At 40.2% G+C, this 23,635-nt stretch overlaps 1 protein-coding gene across 1 annotated transcript in view; it reads right to left on the minus strand.

Annotated features, from left to right (window-relative positions):
- LOC124261162 (octopamine receptor 1-like) overlaps positions 1–23,267 on the minus strand; it is a 97,516-nt gene extending 74,249 nt beyond the window's left edge. Inside the window, exon 1 of the mRNA XM_046695492.1 lies at positions 22,940–23,267. The gene's annotated coding sequence lies outside the window, so the exon portion shown is untranslated. The remainder of the gene's footprint in view (positions 1–22,939) is intronic.
- Positions 23,268–23,635: the final 368 nt, after the last annotated feature.

The raw sequence follows: 23,635 nt of genomic DNA on the forward strand, positions 1-23,635 counted from the left end.
TCGAATCACGTCATAGTTACAGTAAAATCCATTTCTTGTGTCCGACTATCGGCATTGTACTAAAATAATAAACAAAGTACTTCGTATACCCATGGACAATACGCTCTGTCACTGATGTATTGCAAAAAAAGAACAATCAGGTACAATAAAGCGCCATGCATCGGAGATATTTCTTATATATACTGATGGAAACGAATAAGGGAACACATACAAGCACACAGGTTCCTTTATTTATTTCCAGAATTTCACCCACTGTGCAATATACATACCTTGTGAAGAAACCTGGAAAAGAATAAAGGAACACTTGTACTTTCATGTGTTCCCTTATTCTTTTCCATGAGTATATATATATAGAATCCAACAAAATCGGAACGGCATATAAACTGAAGGGTAAAAAGTGTTCCGAGTCCGTTTTTAATGTAATTGGAAATGGAAGAGCCGTTAAATTTGGTTATCTGTATTCATCTGTCAATCATTTTTGTCCGGTCAATGCTCTCAAACACACGCAAACTGTCATTTCTTTTCTTTTCCACGGCATATTTTTGACAGGGCAGAGAATCATTCATTTCAAAGAGAAACATATGTTTTTGTGTTTAATATATAGAATTAAATATTCTTTCTGGAACATATAGGGTTTTTTAATCTCAGGCCACTGACCTCCCTTTCACAGCCAAAGAATATCAGATGATCGGTTTCTGAGCCTATATGTCACGGGGATTTGTTAAAAATATACCATTTGTTACATCAAAGACAAACAAAAGCATTAACCTTGTTTACTGTCGATATCCAAAGCCTTCATTGCTTAGTGGACAAGGAGAACAGCTTTGGAACAAAAAATATCCCGTTAGTACTAACATACACAATGTGAAGAAGAGCCACTGACGAAACTGAACCAGTTGTGGTTTTATCTGATTACGTTTATGGATTGTAATGTAGAGAAGTAGGGCGACCTATAGCTACCGTCAATAGTTGTGAGGTCCCATAAAAGTAAAGGCTTATCGCTGCCAAAACGTCTGGCAGACTTTTTTCTCTGGTACAAAGAGCAAACTCCTGACGACCTGAGGTTTGAGCGTGCGCAGCAACAAAAGAAATCCAGTCAGAAAATCTATCATGGAGGCTGGCCGATACAAGGTTCCTTCTTTTCAAACTGAATAGAGAAGTGGTTTGCTGTCTTGTGTCAATGAGATGAAAGAGTCTTGACAAGATATAGCGCAGTTTTCTGCATACTCGTAGCCGCGTTGGATGGAGACATCTATGTAAGGTCTACCTTACTGCTTATAGCAACAGAAAACAGAGTTGAAAGAGACAGGTGAGTTTGTTTGGATGAAGGATCAGACATATTTGATAAAATCTAAGACGAACCTGATCCGCTTGCGATGCCACGAGGAATTTTATCTTCAAACGATTTGGTAAAATGATTTGCGTAAGGTATCAGAATGAACATAAGCCGTAGAAATCGTCAACACGAATATCTGATGAAGGTAATATTTAACACGGATGCGGGATTTTTAGATAAGTGTTAAATAGCTGATATGATGTACGTTATAATGTACTTAAAGATTATGTTTCCTTAGCCCAGAAATGCCAACAGCAACAGTGATGCTATTAAGGAATGTGATGGTTTGCTTTTAGTATAATCCTCAGAGAATGTCTTATCAGACATCATGGACCTTCTCCGTCCATTATATATTTGGCTGTGATATCCCCTTACGGTCAAAGATAACGTTGGTTTTGATGGTCGGGGTGACTTAGAGGTGAATGGCGTTATTGGACCATTTTTCAAGGTAATGCTTGCAGGAACAGCAGAAATAGCTTTTGATCCGACGGGTTGCCAGTGACAGCGTGTTCGTCTACGGTGTTGGAACAGGTGGCGCTGATCAACTGGTGTGCTAAGCGTCAGTGTAGTAAACAAACATTGACGCTAACACGTTTTCGTTTCTTGACTCAATAAACTCGATAGCTTTAATTGAGGTGGTGGCGATCTACTGGATAGGTAAAGCTCCACCGACCAGCAATTTGCGACATATGTACTGCCAGTCAATTGGGCGCGTGGAGCTAATCAGAGACTGATTAACAGGACATTAATGAAAGGGCAGCTAAAAATGGGCTAAGGTGTATGAGGAATGGAATAGTTTGCTGTGTACACTGAGTCGCGTGGGGGTGGAGGAATTTATTCCCACCTTTCTGATCATCGTAATACAAAAATGCGTTGAAATTAATATAAATGTGTGTGAATCCTGGAGTGATTATTGAATTGTTGGGTGAGTGAGTGAGTGCTGGGAGGGGAGTGTATGAGTGAGGGTTGGTTAAGAGGATGTTGTTTGATTAGTGCGTGATGATTGGGTGGATGAGTGAGTGATGACTTGCTGGGAGAGAGAATTTTTATTTGAGTGAGTTTTGGTTGGGTGAGTGAGTATTGCCTGAGGGGTAGGAGGAGTGCGTGACAGAGTATTGAGTGAATATTGAGTACTGACTGGGTGGGTGAGTAAATGAGTATTGGGCGAGTAGGTGAATATCTTGCGACTGAGTGAGTAGTTGTTGAGTGAGTGCGTGGCGATTGGGTGGGCGAAGGAGTGATGAATGTGCGTGTGTGTGGATGAATTGTATTGGATGAGTGAGGGGGTGAGTATGGTGGATGTGAATGAGTATTCGACGGGTGTATTGAGGTAGTGTGTTTGTGTGGTGGTGAGGGGGAGAGTGAATGACAGAGTACTGATTGAGTGAGTATTGGGTGAATGAGTATTGGGCGTGTATGTCAGTGAATATACGGCGTGTATGTCAGTGAATATTGGGCGTGTATGTCAGTGCATGCCTATTGGGCGTGTATGTCAGTGAATATTGGGCGAGTAAGTGAATGCATATTGGGCGAGTATGTCAGTGATTGTTGGGCCAGTAAGTGAATGCGTATGGGCGAGTATGTCAGTGAATGTTGGGCTAGTATGTAATTGATATTTAGCGAGTAAGAGAATGCGTATTGGGCGAGTATGTCAGTGACTATTGGGCGAGTAAGGGAATGCGAATTGGGCGAGTATGTCAGTGAATATTGGGCGACTGAGTGAGCATTGGGTGAGTTAGTGTGCGATTGGGCACTGGGTGAGTGCCTAGCGGGTATATAAATGGATACTTGGTGAGTGACTGACCGTAGGGCGAGTGAGTGGGTATTGGGTCAGTGAGTCACGGCGTGTCAGGGAGGGAGTAAAAGACCAACACAGCACAATTAATTAATCCTTGACATTTACAACAAACACGGGTAAGACCTTTCACAATAACACTTATCTAATGTTACCCCTGATACAATAAAGTACCTCTAGGAGTGTCTGTATTGCTCTCGGAGATGCAAGTCAGTTAAGCGAAGGATCGAGTTTTCAAGACAGATCGTTTCGGAAATATTCCCAACTAATTATAGTTCTTCTGGTGCTAAAATCGATTCTTAATAGCACATACCACTCTTAACTGACATTTAGATTGTTATTAGAGGACATTAAGAAAGAAATTTCAAATTTAATGACCCCGTAATAGACGCATTATTGTCTCTTTGGACAGAAATACATAAACGGTATCGTATGAGAGCAAATGTGATGATTTTGGCAATTACACTGAGGTAGTTATTGAACCTGAAAGTGTTCATCAAGTTTGACAATAACTTTTATATCTGTGTTTGCCCATTGTTCACCCTTTCACTTGTTTGTGCTGGTAAAAAAATCATATATGACGGTGGTTAATTATTTTTAGCATTACAGGGATACCTTATAAAGCATGTAATCTGTATTCTGTATCTTGGATCTTCACCGATTAATGTCTTTATGTCATACTACTAAAGATTAATACAAGAATGAGACTGTATTCATTTTACGAGGAGAGGGAAAGGGTCGTTATGAGTTCATCTGGGTAAAACAGACGTAAATCATCTACAAACGTTTATCTGTGAGGCTATGTAAGGAATAATTCATATTTGTTTTAAATATTCTTTGTGAAAAGATCATTAGCTATCTCTGTGGGAGGGAAGGCGTTCAGATGAAAAGCGAAAACATCAAAGGCGACATATGTGCAGGAGTTAATTTAACAAAAAAAGATGTCAATACCTTTATTTCAAAGCTACAAAAATATTTTTTCAACTTGTGTAGGAAGCTAGGACATATGTCCTTTCGATCACTGATTTACATGAAAATATGTTTTGTTTTTTTTAGCACCGAATAACTTTAAGTTGTATTAAAGGCCAATATATAACAAAACGGTGTGGATGTTTTTACATATAGCCTCCCTGTGTATGAGCTCGGAATTATCTCGTTTAATCTGGACATAACCGGAGACAAGCGTACCAATTTCCCACCGGATACTATTCGACCAATTTGTACGGAACCGGCACATGCAATAATAGATCTCGTAGACAAGCCTGTCTCGTGGCTGCACTTATTGCCTCCGTTTCGAGTTCAACGAGAAGGAATAAAATACGAGGTTAGGGTTGGTATTAAAACAAAGACCTTTTTCAAATCAATTCACGCCTTTTTGTGAGACGTATTTCGAAATTGTCAGATTACAGCATTTCTCTACGGATGTAAGTGTCTGCCATTGTGTTTTATGTAATCCCTGAGGTCATAGATAGTTTTGTTGCTGTAAAAAGATACGAAGAAATGGAGAAATTAAATCACCTGAAAGTAGGGATTTGATACCAAAACTGCAAGGGATAAAATGCGTACCCGACATGGCCGCGAAGGAGTGAGTGAGTTTAGTTTTACGCCGTATTTAGCAATATTTCAGCAATATCACGTCGGGGACACCAGAGATGGGCTTCACACATAGTACCCATATGGGGATTCGAACCCGGGTTTTCAGCGAGACGAGCGAACTCTTTGACCACTAGGCTACCCCACCGCCCCCAGTCCATATAAGATCCAATGCCGTACTATTGTCCACGCCACACTTTGGAATCACGTGGTTGGGGGCACGGATGACCATGTCGTCTAATTTAATGTGTTGAGATACATCTCTTATACTTGCAAACCTTATACAGGTGATTGTGGGTTCGAATCCTAGATTAGTTTGATGTGTCTATGTTCATTGGCATCATACCCTTGCTCCTGGTCTAAGAATTAGAGACCGCCTCCGTGGTGTAGTGGTTAGAGCGTCCACCCGGAGAGCGGAAGGTCGCGGGTTCGATCCCAGACCGCGTCATACCAAAAGACGTTAAAATATGGTACTTGTTGGTCCCTGCCTGGCGCTCAGCATTAATGGGTACAACAAGGACTGGTCGGCTCGGAGTCAGTATAATGTGTCTGAGTGGGGTATTCATGCTTCACTGCGGCATGGTATCTCAGTGGGCTAGCACTATAAAACCAGTTTCAGTCTGGGCTAGTACAAGCAGCCGCACTTACACATACACACGCATGCACGTCGTCATATGAGTGAAATATTCTCAAGCACGACGTAAAACCCAATTTCACCTCACCTCACCTCTAAGAATTTGACCGTCACGGGACTTTATCCCGCACCAAGACAGATACACTTGAAATGTTGTTCAAATCGGCGGTATATCAAATATACACTAAACGCCAAAAAAAACTTTACCCTCCTACTTTTATGAATTACTTATAAACTATCAAAAAAATGTTAGAAGGTATTAGTTTACAAGGAAGCTTTACAACACAGCTTTATGCAAATCACGAAAAATATTTTTCAAATGCAATCATATTTAGGTGAAATGCATCTTTTTCAGAAGAGTTAAATTGTCCTATTTTCGTCCATGTCGAAATAAAACAATAACAGTGATTTAGATGTCCAAAAGAAATGTTGAAATAAAATTCTGCTTTGGGACAAAGATAAACCATTAAAAGTCACCATTTTGCAACTATTAAAACAAGAAAAATTGTTGTAGAGTGTGTAAAATTGTAGAATAATCATTCCTATGATTTCAGTCTTTTGAAACATTTTCTGCTGATTTGCATTAGTGAAAACAAGTAAAATGTGTCTTTGATATTGTGAAAAAATGTTTAGGAACATGTAAAATTATCTTTGTTAACATTTTACTTGCAACGTAACATTTTTCCAATTTATGTTTACACATAGCAATATCAATCGCCAAAACGCAGCAATATTCAAGCAGTATTTGCATACATTTTACATGTAGAATGATTCTATAGGGTATGAAGAGAGTCTAGAATACATGATATGATACACAAGGACGAGAAATAGGCCACGATTAACAGCTGAAGAGAGAGAAAGATCCATTGGGATGGTGTGGATGGGGTCGACATACAATGCTGTTGCCACCGGATGCCACCGTATCACGGTGACTTATTCAGGGCTTCAGACAGACTGGGATCACCGTAGACAGACCAAGAAGTGGACGTCCACGCATCACAACGCCAGCTGAAGATAGGTACCTCCGTCATTAAGGCAGGAGGGTAACGTTTCTTTTGGCGTTTAGTGTACAATCGGTAAAAACTGTGTATGGCCACCTGAGACATTGTAGTTTGGGTCAGCAGGATTACTAAAACAGTTTATCATTCCCTCAAAAGGTAGTATTATCAATGGTAAATACAGGTAGCAAAACCATTTCTGTAGAATATCCATTGTATAATACCCTGATCATGTGTTTATGAATCACTATCAGTTTCTAATGACACTAAATATTTTGGGAAAAGTCAGAGACGCCTGTCGAACCGGTTTAATCCGTCACAAACACATACACAGGCAAGTCAATAACTCGGCCAAAAAAGGGACATGAACACATTAAACCATGTAACACCTTAAAATTGGGAATTGCATCATGCATCACCTTTGTAACTGATGGTACCCGTGAAGGTCCTGGTTAGAATGAGCCTTCAGTAACCCAAGCTTGTCGTAAGAGGCGACTAACGGGATCGGGTGGTCAGGCTCGCTGACTTGGTTGCCACAAGTCATCGGTTCCCACTTGTGCAGATCGATGCTCATGCTGTTGATCACTGGATTGTCTGGTCCAGACTCGATTATTCACAGACCGCCGTCATATTGCTTGAATATTGCTGAGTGCGGCGTAAAACTCAACTCACTCACTCACTCATTGCAACTGATGGTCAAATTTTGAAATGTCTTTCACATATCCTCCAAGAAACTAACTTATATTCGTCATCTCTTGTGACAAGCATGTTCTGACAAGGAATCCCAGGAATAAGTGTATATTAATCAACCAGTTCTGCAATCCCTGTCAAGGTATAGTGGTAACAGGTGAGTCGCGGGTGTTTAGTCCATTACCAGAGAAGCCATGTGGCGCCAATCAATCATTTCCCGTATACTGCCCACGTTACCGGAACATACTGGCCCCATCCCACGAGCGATCGTAACTTCTGTACCGAAACATCCCTAGTTACGCATCTTCATGTCTTCTTTAAGAGAAGAAATCGTTTTCGAAAGCGATCTGATAAGGTATTGTTCAAAATATTTCTTCAATAATCCTATTTATTCAATTTTGGAACATGTTCCTGCTAAATGCGGTTATAGCCTGAAGCCAGCACCATGAATAATGAACATTTTCTTCGATATATGTTTACGGAGAGATGTTCAAAAAGGAATTCAGGTTCCTGTTTATTGATCTTCAATATTAATAATGGAATACAAATATTTCTCCACCCTGAAATAGATTTACCGAAGTCTGGAATCGCTTTGTGGTTTGATCTATAATCCTGGGACTGAAATCTTCTTGGGGTAATCCCGTACAGGAGGATGTAGTTGACAGAGCGTCTACACCTTGTTCAGATAGTGGGTGGTTTGATTTGATCCTCAGCGGCATTATATCAAATGGCGCTTAAATGATGGTAATTGTTGTTGCCATGCCTACGTATAGTGAGTGAGGTGAAATGGGGTTTAACGTCGTACTTGAGAATATTTCGCTCCAATGACGACGTGCATGCGTGTGTATGTGTGGCTGCTCGTACTAGACTAAAGCTGGTTTTAAGCTGAGCACACGAGATGAGCATGCCACAGTTAAGCATGAATACCCCACTCAGACACATTATACTTACTCCTTGTTGAACCCATTAATGCCAGCGCCAGGCAGGGACCAACAAGTACTATATTTTAACGCTTTTGGTATGACGCGGTCGGGGATCGAACCCGCGACCTTCCGCTCTCCGGGCGGACGCTCTAACGACTACACCACGGAGGCGGTCCCATGTATAAGCGCAATAATCATAAACACGATCTTAAACCTCACCTCACCTAATCTCACCTTACATCAAATTACCCATGAACCCGCCACCTCATCTAACCCGACCTAACCGCCTCACCCGTATTGAGAACACCACATGCTAAAACACGGCCAATATCAGATATAGGTTAAAGCACTCCATTTATAGTATATACATCTTTACAAATATAAAAAAGCCCATTACATTAAGAACCTCTTAATACGTATTTTCATTAAAACAAATAATATTCTACATCAGTGTCTGATTACAAATACTTTGTTTTGCTCACAAATTGATACACTCATATTGAATTACATCGAAAAAGATATTTTTTGATGTGCTTTAGCGTTGTTTAGTACGCTTCTTTGGACAATGTAATTCGACCGACCTTTCAGCCACCTGTGTTCTTGGACACAGGAATCATATATCGGTGGGATAAAAATCGATATCAGTGCCAATGATGATATTTTGTGATGGGAAATGAATATTCGGAATATACTTAAAAGAAGTTAAGGAGTACCGCTTCTTTCGTCCGTTAAAAATGAAGCCGAGGATAATGAAACAGGTTTAAATGCCGTACACATCTAAATGTAGAACGTCAGGGAAACAGCTTACCAATCTGTTTTACGTCATTTTAGCAATGTTCCAGCAATATCACGGCGGGGAACATATCACCAAAAACAAACACCGTTTGGTGTAAATGCAAAAAATAACTGTGAATTAAGGATGGATCACTGAAAATATGTGATGTCACCAGCTTTACGAAAGAGGTAAACATGTCTTGTCTTATCGGTTGCACCCGCCATGAATTTTTATCTTGAAAATGAAAGAATGTTTTGCATGAGACCGCACAACAGTACTGATGGTATGCAAACCTGATCACCAAGGGATCGACAAACCGGAAATCCTCCTTCCAGGGACCTCATTCCACAAAGTCACTTCATTAAAGTATGGGAGTTACGATCATCGGCTACGACTGTCGTAAGTCTTCGTTAGAGTATGGGAGTTACGGTCATCTTAGGGTTACGACCGCTTTGACCAAACATTTCTTATATACTTGACTCAGCATACCTTAATATAATATACGTTTATGATGAATCTCGGGGGGAAATATCCATGATAAGTTACTTTCTGTGTTCAGTATATCCCGGTTAGAATTGGTCAGCATCCTTAGCATCGTAAGATTCGACTAACGGGATCGGGTGATCCGGCTCGCTGACTTAATTGAAGCATGTTGTTTCAAAATGCGCAGGTCGATGCTTATGATGTCAATCATTGGATTGTCTGTTTCAGTCTCGATTATATACATACCGCCGTCACATAGCTGAGATATTGCTGAGTGTGGTGTTAAGCACAAAAAATAAACAAAACAAAATAATCATTCTGTCATGACCTGACAGATTTACCACAGTAATACAAAACAATCGGGTGTTCCTTAACTTCTTGTGCTAAGTATATGCAGAGGCTTCGGTGACGATCTGTAATGTATCATACTAAGTATTAACACGACAAATGTTAACGCCAGGAAAGGTTAAAAGACCGGTTTGTTCATGGCCATATTGCCGGTTGTCAACACGTATAATCATGAGTAAACATATGTTTTACATGTATGCTGACTGTCATAATGGGGTCGACCGTCTCAACTTATGGTTACCACAGGGAATCAGCCAGACAAGACCAAGTACCACCTTTCAGGCTGTCAGGCCAGCAATCAAGTCAATTCAGAGACCATCGGGCGTTCTATACAACTATATTCTATGAAACAGCTTGATCAGTGCCTGAGAATGTAATGTGGATATATGTAACCATTCAGACAGAGCGATGTCCGATAGGAATGAACCAAGAGCTGTTTGGTAGACTTAAGTCAGTAGGAACCAAATGGCCATTCAGCTCGACCTATTATAATTGTTGTTATGATAACGATAATGACAATGATAATAAGACTATTGATATGTTGGTAATATATTCAGAATCAGAGTAGTTCTCACTGAATGTTACACAGCTGATTGCGGAGGTGACCATTATGAGAAAGTGAGGTTATGCCATTTCAACATCTGGGTAGCTTTAAATAACATTCTTTGGTGTTACAATGATGACAATGACAATGATGATGAAAAGATTTGTGTACATTTAATGACGACGACGATGATGATGATGAAGAAAACACTTGAGTACATGTAATGATGATGATGACGACGATGATGAAAGAATTTGTGTACATTTAAAGCTATAAATCAAGCAGACACGTTTGTGTTTTTGTTCCGACATAAAATACACCCCATATAACAATACTTTTACGTGATTTAAAATACATTATATGATGAAAATTTATAATGCTTTATATGATGAGAATATAAAATACTTTCGTATGATGAAAATCTAAAGTATCTTTATAAGAATTAAAAATACTTTTATCTGATGACCTGACCAGTAGAACTGTGATCAACCCGAGAATGCCCATTTCCAATAATTAACTGGACGTTGTGATCAATATCGTCTATCTTATATATCATTAATGTAATTAATAATGGATATACGTCGTACAATTTGAATAAAAGGAGGCAAGACTCCAGACTGAAGGATATCAAACTTGCTAGAACGGTCCATTTGCCTGAACCTTGTCTCTCTATAATATATTGCAAGAGGCTCACCGGTTACGCGTTCGTTCATTACTCTGAAGACTCAAGTTCGATTCCCAAATTTACGATTTGTTAACTAGTGTACAATCGGCTGTAATGTCACTGAAATTCTGGTAAGGGAGGTGTATGGCCTTTCCGGGAGGACCTGATAGCGTCCTGGGTGTAGTTGCACAAAGCGATCTTAGCATTAAGGTGATCTTAGATCCCATTCCTTAAAACAGACTGACGACAGTTGAAGCGATTGTTTTGGAAAGTGGCACAACACGATCTTATAATTAGGGCTGAGGTGATCGTAACTCCCATAGACTTACCACTGTCGTAGCGCTAAGGTTGTTTTGTACAACGGCACCAAGATCCCATTTCTACAAAATGATCTTAGCATTAAGATAATATTCACGCCCATTTGTTAGACTTGAGACATCTGTAGCACTAAAACTGGTGTGTGAAATGGGACGCAGGGCGTTTGCCGTGTTACGACCTGTCGCATCTTTAAGATCTGTCTTTACCTACGATTGTCGTAGAACTACACACGCTTTGTAGATAAGGGCCATGGTATAAAGATGAGGGATCATTCCTTCAAATGTTGTTGAGTATTCAGAGAACAATCTTTATCAATTCGTATTTTTTTCATTTGAAAGCTCCTAGCATTGTGATGTTTTCTAATCTAAATTTGACAGATCAGTTCAGTGTTCCATAGCAGTCCTTTGTGCAGCCAACAACAATGAATGATGTCATCTTCAATTATGGCGACAATGCACCATATGACGTCACCGCGCTATGTGCTTCTTCGCAAACACTGAACACTATGGAACATTGGGGACGGACTGGTCAATTAAGATAAAGCAAAAATAATAAGGGCCCGAGGGAATTAGTGAAAAGAATTTCACCGCAATGTAATTTACTGTTATAATGTTAGGGTTACCGCGCAGTATGAATAGTCAGATCCTGAATCAATCTGGGTTAATACGTAAGTAGGTCACCCACATATTGTATAAACACAATGACAACGTGACGTTCTGTGCTTCAGCAAAGGTGTTGATTAGGCGACAGATGCAGTTCAGCAACTGTTGCAGCCTTGTAATTATTTTTCGGCGGTTGGACTAGGATAACTAGACTCTGACTAACGGGCTATATTATTGTAGTATGAATTATGGAAGCGTCAGTCCATTAGCTCTGAAACCATACGTTAATGCAGAGTGGATATATTACTGCTAAATTAGAAAATAAAGACTCGTATTGTGTGTTTGCTCCAATGCATCAGCAAATAATGAGTAATACAATAATAATTATTAAAAAATAAAATGTCCAACTGAATACTGAAAAATCAACAAGAATCACCACAAAAGCGCATTGACATGTCCTGCCCTGCAAGACCATTGCCAATGTCAAGGCCGTGTCTTGAACATGTCCTACCTGGGCATTTAGGTCGAAATCATGAAACTATTATTCCTGGTAATAACTCATGTATGACCAAGCTTTAGAAAGCAAATGTCTCGAAACTACAGTATTTTGACACACCAAAACCTTTGGCCAAGAAAGCCGAGATAAATCAGAGGCTACTACATAACATTGTATCCCAACTGCGTAGATCGATGCTCATGCTGTTGATCACTGGATTGTCTGATCCAGATTGGAATACTTACAGATCACCGTCACATAGCTGGAATATTGCTGAGTGCGGCGTAAAACTTAATTCATTAACTCACTGAGGTACATGGATGCCTACAAACAGTGTTATTTTAAAGAATCGGGTACATAAATGTGTATTTACTGTGTTATTGTAACGAATCTTATACATTTTCTACACCAAGAGTTTTCATTGCATGGTTGTATTTGCTCACACAAGAATAAAGATTCCAGGTACTGTACAATACAGATCACTTTGAAACATGTCAGAACTATTTATTAACCTGAAGGTAATATAGTGGGTAAATGAATCTGATGTATATCGCTTTCAACAACATCCCAGCAATATGACCGCTGGGGACATCATAAGGTAGTTTCACAAACTGATCACTTTTGAGGAATCGAACCCGGCTCCTCTGCGTGACTGAACGGTTTAGCCAGTAGGCTACCTCACTGCCATTCAATACAAAGTATAGTAAGAGCATTATGCCATTTTAATTTTCTTATTCGGCAGTTCTTTCTCTGTTGAATAAACAAACAGGAAAACAAAATATTCATAGACATTGTGAACGCTAGCACATCCCTACGCCACCTTTACTGAAGGATATTTTCGGATTAATAATAATAATAAATGGATATTTCTTGTGCGCCATAGTCCATCCAGATCATGCTCAAAGCACTACATATAAAAGAGTCACTAGAATTTATGAGGAAAATAAGACCGTTCGTCAAAAATGACCACCAGAATATTTGGCAGTTATAGGTTGTAGAATGTTTTGAAGAGGAAGGTTTTGAGTCCCGATTTGAATGCTTCTAAGGATGAAACATTTTTGATGGGAGAAGGAAGATTGTTCCACAGGGTTGGTGCTGCAACTCTGAATGATCTATCGCCAAAGTGTTTGAGATGAATTTGGGGAACTGAGAGAAGAATATGATTCTGGGAGCGGTGAGAACGGGCAGGCATATATGTTGACAACATCTCAGAGAGGTATGGAGGAGCTAGGCCGTGTCTGCAGCGGAAAACAAGAGTGAGGATCTTAAACTGAATTCTGGCTTCAATCGGCAGACTCTGGAGGATTGGGGTTATGTGAGACCATTTGTCGGTTTATTGAACATGATGCACAATGACAATGTCTGAGCAATCTGCCCAGAGAGCACATGGTTCCGATCTGAAAATGATGCTGTTCTCTGGAACTGTTGCGGGGCGGTGGGGTAGCCTAGTGGTTAAAGAGTTCGATTCCCCACATGGGTACAATGTGTGAAGACCATTTCTGGTGTCCACCGACGTATTATTACTGGAGTAATGCTAAAAGGGGCGTGGAACCTCACTCAATCACTCACTCATCCACTCACTCACTCACTCACTCACTAGGACTGTTGACTGTTCCAGTAAACAGCATTATCATGTATATGCGACATGTATATCAATGTTGTGTTTCCAGAAATAGGTATCCACCATCGGCACCATTGTCAATCACCTGATGTCCCCTTCAAGGTTCAATCATTACAAACCTCCGTAACAAGGCTGCTATATTGCTCAGTACAGCGTTAAACAACAAACAAACAGCATTTCCACATTTCAATAGGTAGTAACATACTGCATAGCAAAATCTATTAAACTATATATGTATTCCAAAGCGTCTCATGAAGAATAGATTACCACGTTAAATATACATTATTTATCGTTTAGGTATGCAAAGTACAAGTGACAGACGCTTTGTTGTACATTTATACAAATACATGCCTTTTCATATTAAATTCAATGCTCCAAGGTAAATAGATACTATCAAACAACGGCATATTTTTTTTATTTAAATACTTCATTATTTCTCTTCTTTTTGAAAATAGATGTGCCGCTTGTCCAATTGTTATATTGTCCAATAATATACTCATGCCAATAATGGTTGTCACCCCCTCCCAACCCCAACCCCACACACCTCACACCTCACCCCACACCCCTCTCCAATTAAAATAATTGAAGGGGGTGACAACCATTATTGGCATGAGTATAGATTGATGTACATGTATTAACACACATCACAGTCTGTTGATATATTCAGCAGATGTTAAAGTTAAACTTTTACACATACCCAGTACTTTAAATAATGGAAAATCTAACGGATTGTTAAACAGTAAACCTTTCTAGAAAATATCGTACGTCAAGAATATGTCATGCTACCATACAAAAGTGCATATTTCTAACGTAATAATGGAAACAGGAACTTGCAATATTGTTGAAAAGACATGTCCTCTTCAGATTGCTTTAGGGTTATTTACTTCAATTTGCTATACAGTTATTACACCCTGTTGAAAACAATGAAACCATATTTAGCCTTCGTTTTAATTTCATATACAGTTGGTGAACTTAGTGAATATTCTAAATGTGTTACCCTATATTGTGGCCGTGTTAGAATTGATCTTCAGTAACCCATGCTTGTCTTAAGTGGTAAATAACGGGATCGGTCCGTAAATAATCGAGCCTGGTCCAGACAATCCAGTGATCAATATCATGAGCATCGTCCTTCGCAATTGGGATACGATGACATGTGTCAACCAAGTCAGAGAGTCTGACGACCTGATCCCGTTAGTCTCCTCTTACGACAAACATGGGTTGATGAAGATCAATTCCAACCCGGATCTTCACGGGCCACAGTCACATAGCTTAGACGTTGGTGAATACGGCGTTAAACAACAAACAAAACAATAAATCACGTACCTCATCCACCAATTAATCGAAACTTTAGCATTGCCCCAACATCCATAACCTCTCCCTATGATTGAAAGCAAGAACATTCATTTGGATCATGCGCCTATGCTGACGAGACCGATACTGTCAATACCGTTACCGATTAATTGTTATAATTTCAAATATCAGATTTATGTAGACCTATTAATAATAAACAACAGACGTGACAAAACTCTCTATATATGTTAGTAGGATGGATGAGTTTCACGCTTCTGCAAATATGGGAATTTGTAACAGATTGATTCAGATTGAATTTTGTCAACACCTGGTACGTCAGGTAGATGTCAGTATGTCACAAAAACGTATATACTTTCCATATATTAATGTAAAAGTAGCATGTCTGACCTTTGTTCCAGCTAATCACTCAATTTTTAGAATGCTGAAGGGGGCTCATAGGCGGATCCAGAAGGGGGGGGGGCAGGCGTGCGTGTTTGCACTACAAAACGACCTACAATCACGAATCTGTGTACCGTTACAATCACGACACCCGGTGTTACATAACATGTTCCTGCAAGTATTTATATCCAATACCACCTAATATATACCCCATACTATAAAGCGAAGCACTCTTTACTTTGAAAAAAAATAGTCGGTTGCTAAAAGGTTAACGTATATTACTTGTTTCACTTCTTTGAGAATTCGATATAAACGTGTTCGAGTTAGCCAAAGTCGAAATAAAAGTCATTTGCTTTTGTTGTGGTCTAAAATATCATCGTGATTAAGGTTACAAACACAGCGATATATTATGTTCAAATAGTTCTATATCATTGGTAATACACTTGGCAATATGGTAAACACAATCATTATTTTAAAGAGTACATTCTGTATGACCTTAATCAAAGACCCATCATAAATCTTAAACATGACAACCCAAAATATCGATTATATATTCCTTCATGGATCAATCATTGTCATCGCGAATGAATCAATTACATAAGGAATATAACTTATGAAAAAATCAAATCACATTAAATGACTTCCATGATCCAAATACATCACACATACTAACCTAAATACAATTCAAGAAGTAACAGCATTAAAACTTACTCCTCAAGGATCAAAGCCTCTTCAAAACCCAGCACCGGTATGAACCAACAAGGATTGAAGATGTACCTACCTAATTCACACAGCGATCACATCCTTTCCATGATGAAAAGCAGGAAATTCAACGTCTCCAGACTTGCCAGGACTCAGATGTACGTCCGTGTGTCACGTATTCAGATCAATGGTCTTCTGCAGCCAGATCGCTGAACGTCTACCGAGGCAGAGCAGAAACTCTCTCTGACGCTGGTCAGTGCGCCAGGAGTTAAAGGTGCCTCGCCCGTCGGTCTACACCTCGCGGAGGCAAAGCTTACTTGGAGCAGGTGCTCGGCTGATTGTAAGTTTAATTACTTCCAGGGTTTCTTGCTTGGGTTGTAACTCCATATGCTTGGTTTATAGCTGAAACAGTGAGTTGGTCATTTTCAAAGTGTTTTTCTGTCACCGTTGGGGTTAAGTGGTGATGAGGAAATGATTGTAGACAATCGCTATCTTTTCGGTTGGGTGCCCTTGTATAATTTGTTGCGTCTGTTGTTAATATCCAGCAGTCTGGGTACTCATAGAAGCATCAGTAGTGTGTTTGATTTTGAATTTACCATTGAAAATCAAGCTGAATGCGATGTTTTATATTTATCGCTTGGGCGTTCATAATACTCAATAACATTATTTTGGAAACACTGTTGTTTCTGTAGAAATCATTTTTATAATAACTTTGTATTGACGGGTCTGTTTGTGTGGCATTGGATATTCCGTATGCATGAAATCCACAATAATGTACATACAGCGCTTCAGCATCACGAGGCGCTGGGACACATTCTGTTCAAATTCACCATAAAAAACATAACGAGTTTTCGACATGTTCAGCCAAGAATGCCCAGCCAATAGGCCTGTGACCATATGTTATACACTATATATAATAGTGTATTAATGATCATATTCGGCACACAAACGGCGCTGCACATCCTCGCTGCCATCAATTAAGGCAATGATTGGAAAACTAAATCAACTCCACTTCGCTAGTTTTTTTCACAGCGTGTGTATGTAGTTAAGCGATATACAAGCTTTTATCGATCTCGGGGCGACACCGCACAGTTCCATCACTGTTAATGCTATCAGACGGTACAGACCGAACGGCAGGTAAATGAAAAAATCAGAACATGTTTAGGCAGTGATGAAAAGGTTTCACAAGGCTAAATGAGCGTGTGTGGGGGACAGTAATTATGTTAACAGCTGAGAATCGGAAATGTATCTCAATGTATTTTTGTTTTCGAGCAATCATAAAAACACGTCATTTGCAAGTATCTGTTAATAAAATAAAGATTTTTTACTGTTTTTCTATGATTTTAGAAAATGGAGCTAATAAATTGAGAATGTACAATGAAATCTCGTCATAACCAACAACACCAACCGTCAAGATCATCATCATCATTTTCTTCTTCTTCATCATTATCAGAAAAAGAAGAAGAAGACTTAACTTCCATCATGCATATTCGTGCACAATACAAGCCAAGAGCGCAACACGTGTAAGCGTTTCTCTGGTAAATCGATCAGGAACATATGAATTTTCAATAACAATTTAAAGACATAAATCATTTGTTGAAGCTGTATCTGTGGTACAGGGAGATTATACTTATTCAGTATTAACGAACTATTTTGCAATGTGATGTATTTTGGTATACTTTCAGAATCCAGCAATCCGGAATATAGGGGTTTCCGCATTAAAAGGGTTTGAGACTATGGCGAATATAGAGTATTATGTGTAGCTGGAGTGAGACATCTGGATCTGGAAGCATACACGAAAATAATCCCATGCTATCAACATAGCACTGTAAGTAGAGCCATCGACCGGCACCGTACAGTGAAAACACTCAACGGAACATATATGCAGGAATTAACGCAATGGAGAATCCCGATAACGGATTATATTCAGAAAATATCACATTAATAAAACATGAATCACGTCAGATTTGCTTACTAACATATTTTCAAAGGTATAATATTTCATATGACGGGGCGGTGGGTTAACCTAGTGGTTAAGGCGTTCGCTCGTCACGCCGAAGACCCGGGTTCGATTCCCGTGTGAAGCCTATTTCTGGTCTCCCCCCGCCGTGATATTGCTGGAACATTGCTAAAAGCGGCGGAAAACTAAATTCACTCACTCATATGGCGGAATCGATGTTTCCCTGACATGTTGTGAACGCGGAAGTTGTACACGGTGGAACAGCAACCCAACCTAATATATAGGGATAAGAAAGTTGAGGACCTGTCAACTCCGATTGAACACATGTATTGGGTTTGCAAACGGTTGCAGATATTTTGAGTTTACACTTGTTGGTGTGTAAAACTTGCTGGTGAATGAAAAGTTTGTTTGTTTGTTGTTGCTGTTGTTGTTTAACGCCGCACTCAGCACTCTTTCAGTCATATCAGTCGTAATAAATCGAGTCGGCACCAGACAATCCAGTGATGAGAATCGATTTGAGCCGTCACACGTGTCAAACCAAGTCCATGTCCCGTTAGTCACCGTTTACTGCAAGTATGGGTTGCTGATGATCAGCTCTAATCTGGATCATGACAAGTAAAAGTGTAACTGGTTACGAGTTAGTGAGTTGAATTTAACGCCGTTTTGAACAGTTTTTCCATTCCCAAGTGATGCCGTCTCAGACGTTGACAACGAAATGCCACAGGCATGGAGCTTGCAGATTAGTGAGTCAGTGAGTTTAGTTTTACGCCGCACTCAGCAATATTCCTGCTATATGGTGGCGGTCTGTAAATAATCGAGTCTGGACCAGACAATCCAGTGATCAACAGCATGAGCATCTATGAGTGTAAATGGGAACCGATGACATGTGTCAACCAAGTCAGCGAGCCTGACCACCCGATCCCGTTAGTCGCCTCTTAGATGAGAAACATAATCACAGCGAACCGTGATTCGAAGCCTCAATCATACATTTCAGGTGCGTGAGTTAGTTTTACGACGCTTTTAGCATTGTTCCAGCAATATCACGGTGGGGTACATCAGAAGTGGGCTTCACCGATGGTACCAGTACCCATGTGGGGAATCGAACCCGCATCTTCGGCGAGACGAGAGAACGCTTTAACCACTAGGCTACCCCACGGCCCTCTGATGCGCTTAAGGGAAGTAAGCTCTGCAAAATGAATTACAGCGCCTGACTCAACCAGGCTGCACCAGGCTCTTGCAAGTTCTTGCTGGTTTATAATTTAATTGGTATGTGGGCCAGGTCGCGTTGCAAACAGGTATATCAAGCTTGAGGATTGAGTCTTATGCAGTTTGTTACGAATAGGAAGTTAACGTTTTGATATTTATTGTATTTTCACTTTTTGTTTTTTTCACATCAAGGGCACTATTATCGTGTCAGTATATGTAAATAATCGAGTGAGTGTAGTTTAGCGATATTTCAGCAATATCACAGCGGGGACACCAGAAATCGGTATCACACTGTACCCATGTAGGGAATCCAACCCGGGTCTTCAGCGTAACAGTGACCGCTTAATTAACCGTTTTCTACCCCTCGGTCCCAAAGGCTAACAGTATGAGCAGCGATCGTAGGAGCAGCCATCCAAGAGGACATTCCACCCTACCCCTTCCGGAAGGAGACCCCAACTTGAAAATTTGAAGTTAAGTGGTATTTTCATCCTCAAGTCCATATGTAACTCAGAATTAATACACATGTTTGTGTCAGATGTCCATTTGTCATGCTCATGTTCACTTTGGGGATATACTCGTTAAAATATGTTCAAATGAGTTTGTTGGATACCGTATCTCATTGGGTACGCAAAAGGAAGACCGACACGAACAGACCCGAAAAACAGACCCAGATTCTATTGCCAGCTCCTATGAGTGAGTGGGTGTACAGGTTTCCATTCTTGATACCTATCTGTAACGTCATACGTATGCCGTCATACCGTTATGCGTCGCACCCGTGAAGGTCCTGGTTAGAATGAACCTACAGTAACCCATGCTTGTCGTAAGAGGCGACTAACGGGATCGGGTGGTCAGGCTCGCTGACTTGGTTGGCATATGTCATCGGTTCCCAATTGCGCAGATCGATGCTCATGCTGTTGATCACTGGATTATCTGGTCCAGACTCGATTATTTACAGACCGCCGTCATATAGCTGGAATATTGCTGAGTGCGGCGTAAAACTAAACTCACTCACTCACTCGTTATGCGTCGCCTATGACGGCACTTAGTTTTCTTTGTACAACTGAATGGCCGTTGAACGGCGAAAGATCTTGTGCAGATAAAGGAGTTTTGGCAAGAAGAAATATATATTAAGAAAGGGGAACTGACACACACACGCATATACATAAATATATATGAATATAATAATGTGTATAAACATATATGTTTTGAGACTTCAGTGAGCAAACTTAGACAGGCGCTACCAGTATACAAAGATATATCCAACCCATATCTGCCTTTGTGTAGGTGATGGATGAGGAGTGATCTTGGATTCAGAGACAGACGCATGTTAAGCATCTCCGACTCGTCAACATGCAACATTTGCCATTTGTCATTAATGGACACTAAAGTATACCAAATGTCAAAAAGGCATAACAATCAGATCTATTTACGACATGAGAATATAAATCACATCCGTTCGTTATTCGCCACTACCGATCTTCAAAGACTGAAAATCGTTGGCATAGTCGAGACAGTATTTGAAGCCTGCCGAGAGACCACAATTTTACTTCTACTGTATACATCGAGAATCTGTTTTAAGATAGTGTCTGGTATATATTCGTAATATTTACAGGTTATGTATGTATGTATGTACGTACGTACCCATGTATGTACGTATGTATGTCATTAATGGATGTATGTATGTATGTATGTAATGTACACGTACGTATGTATAACAATATGTATGTATGTATGTATGTATGTATGTACGTACGTATGTTGGATGTATGTATGTATGTATGTATGTGTGTGTGTGTGTGTGTGTGTGTGTGTGTGTGTGTGTGTGTGTGTGTGTGTGTGTGTGTGTGTGTGTGTGTGTGTGTGTGTGTGTGTGTGTGTGTGAATGCATGTTTGAGGGACGTTACGAAACGGCAGACACACTTGTGATACACAGATATGTGTTTGGGTGTGAGTCACCAAATGAAATGAAATATTTCAGGTTCTTCTTATCATATATTTGAAATCTTTTTTGACAGTCTGACAAATGATTTTTAATTTTCAGCCTACTATTCACACATGTAATCGAATATCCTCATTAAAGTATTACATCACTCTGCGGAGGCGATTCTCAACGCCTACAGCTTCTGGTACATGTCAAAAACGGCAAACTATCAGTTATCCCAATCTCAGAATAGACTTACATTAAACTACCGTACTTGATACCAGCAAATATCTTACAATTTAAATCCCATCGCTAATCTTACGTCTCGAGCTCGCCGAACCAACTTATTTGAGACGCAACAAGAATCATCTTCCATTATAAATAACAACCGTAATTACTAAGGACACTTGCTAATGCGGACATGTGTTACATGTCTCGGAGATGATTAACTTTCACGCTTTCACAAGCTTATCATCATGTTTTCATGTGTAATAAAGGTTACAATGTAATCGTTTGACGGGTCAAGTATCGCCTAGTTCAGGGCTTTCAGACGCTGAAAATAATGCATCGAGTAAAACGACTAGTGAAGTGATGAGTCATTCCTTAAAGTATTTGTGATACACGTAGGACTGATTCTAAATCCAAAGGGCTTATTTAGGCGTAATTAAATCGTGTAGCTGACAGGTATGCCCTTACGTCTCTACGGAAAGCGACGGAAAGTAGTCTGATTGTAACAGAGATTGCATTACACTCAAAATAGTGGACGCCGTGGTGTAGTTAAATACGGTCGAGACCGACTAATGCACTCTTCGTCGTCGTTATCATCATCTTCGTCGTCGTCAGCAGCAGCACCGTCGTCGTCGTCGTCGTCGTCGTCGTCGTCATCATCATCATCATCATCATCATCATCCGGGGGCGATGGGGTAGCCTAGTGGATAAAGCGTTCGCTTGTCACGCCGAAGATCCGGGTTCGATGCCCTGCATGGGTACAATGTGTGAAGCCCATTTCTGGTGTCCCCCGACGTGATATTGCTGGAATATTGCTAAAAGCGGCGTAAAACCACACTCACTCACTCACTCACTCACTCACTCACTCACTCACTCATCATAAATCTGATAGATGCAAATTTACTGTTATGGATGGCAACTTCTTTATTGTATTATGATGAGATGTTTCGGCATGGATCTTCATGCACAAAAGTATCTCATCTGACCTGTTGGAAAACCAATTGGACCAAGCGTTCGCTCGTCACGCTGAAGGGTTGGGTTCGATTTCCGACACGGATACAACGTGGGGGTCCATTTCTGGTGTCCCGTGCTACAACAATACTCATTCACATACTCATCATTATTACCACTACCATAATCATCATAATTCACATCAAAGGTACGTTGCTATTTAAATCAACCCAGATGTTCATTCTGATATGCTGTGACGGTGTGACCTCTCTTTTCCCAAATATCACATCGTCAATCAGATGTGTAACATTCCCAGTAATTTATCGCAAAGCTAACACATAACTTCAATGCGGCATCTGTTCTTGCCAACAGCGCACAGGCGGTCAAGCGGATCGTTATGTTTCCCTTTTAAGACACATAAATACCAAGACCATACAACATTAAAAGATTTTTTGGACTTACCATTCGGAGATTCCTGACGCTTAGTCATTCACTGAGACCTGAATTCGAAGGATAGTTCTGTATCTTTTCTGTTTTGGTTTTTGTTGTTGTTTTCTTAACCATTTTGCCGTTACAGAGGATGGAATGAATTTCTCATGGTACTGACTTGATACAATCAATATGTATCAGGTATCTTCCTCTTCAGCGAAAGGCCAAAGGAGACACTTCAAGGATGTCTGAGCTTCCAGTCTTGAGGTTCCAGTTTACCATCGGCGAAAAATTATGAACACAATTGCACGGACAGTGTTCTTCACAATGCAGCACTTACATACCTCAAGACACACTCGGGAGGCCGAGGGCATGGTGGCGCCATAATACCTTTGCACAGTTGCGTTCCTTTTCGTATCATATACGTATTCGTTGTTCGAATCAAGGTTGACCCAATCATGATTCAACATCTGCGAGCGTCATACCCTTGCAAGTTGGTTTTGATTTCTTTGTAAACATCCGAGACTCGCATCACTTCTAGCATTCCTCCCACATTAAGCTGACGTGCAATCATTTTACTGCATAGTGTTCAAGAAGGCGATAAACCCACTCACGCAATCCAACTAAATGATCCTACTTGATGCAGAAAATCTCACCATAACATCTGATGCATTTGCATAAACCTGGAAGTAATTTGAAACAGAATGGGCTATGTATAGTGATACGTGG

Source organism: Haliotis rubra, unplaced genomic scaffold (assembly GCF_003918875.1).
Source record: "Haliotis rubra isolate DU_JTF1 unplaced genomic scaffold, ASM391887v1 Scf79, whole genome shotgun sequence".
NCBI classification, from domain to species: Eukaryota; Metazoa; Mollusca; class Gastropoda; order Lepetellida; family Haliotidae; genus Haliotis; species Haliotis rubra.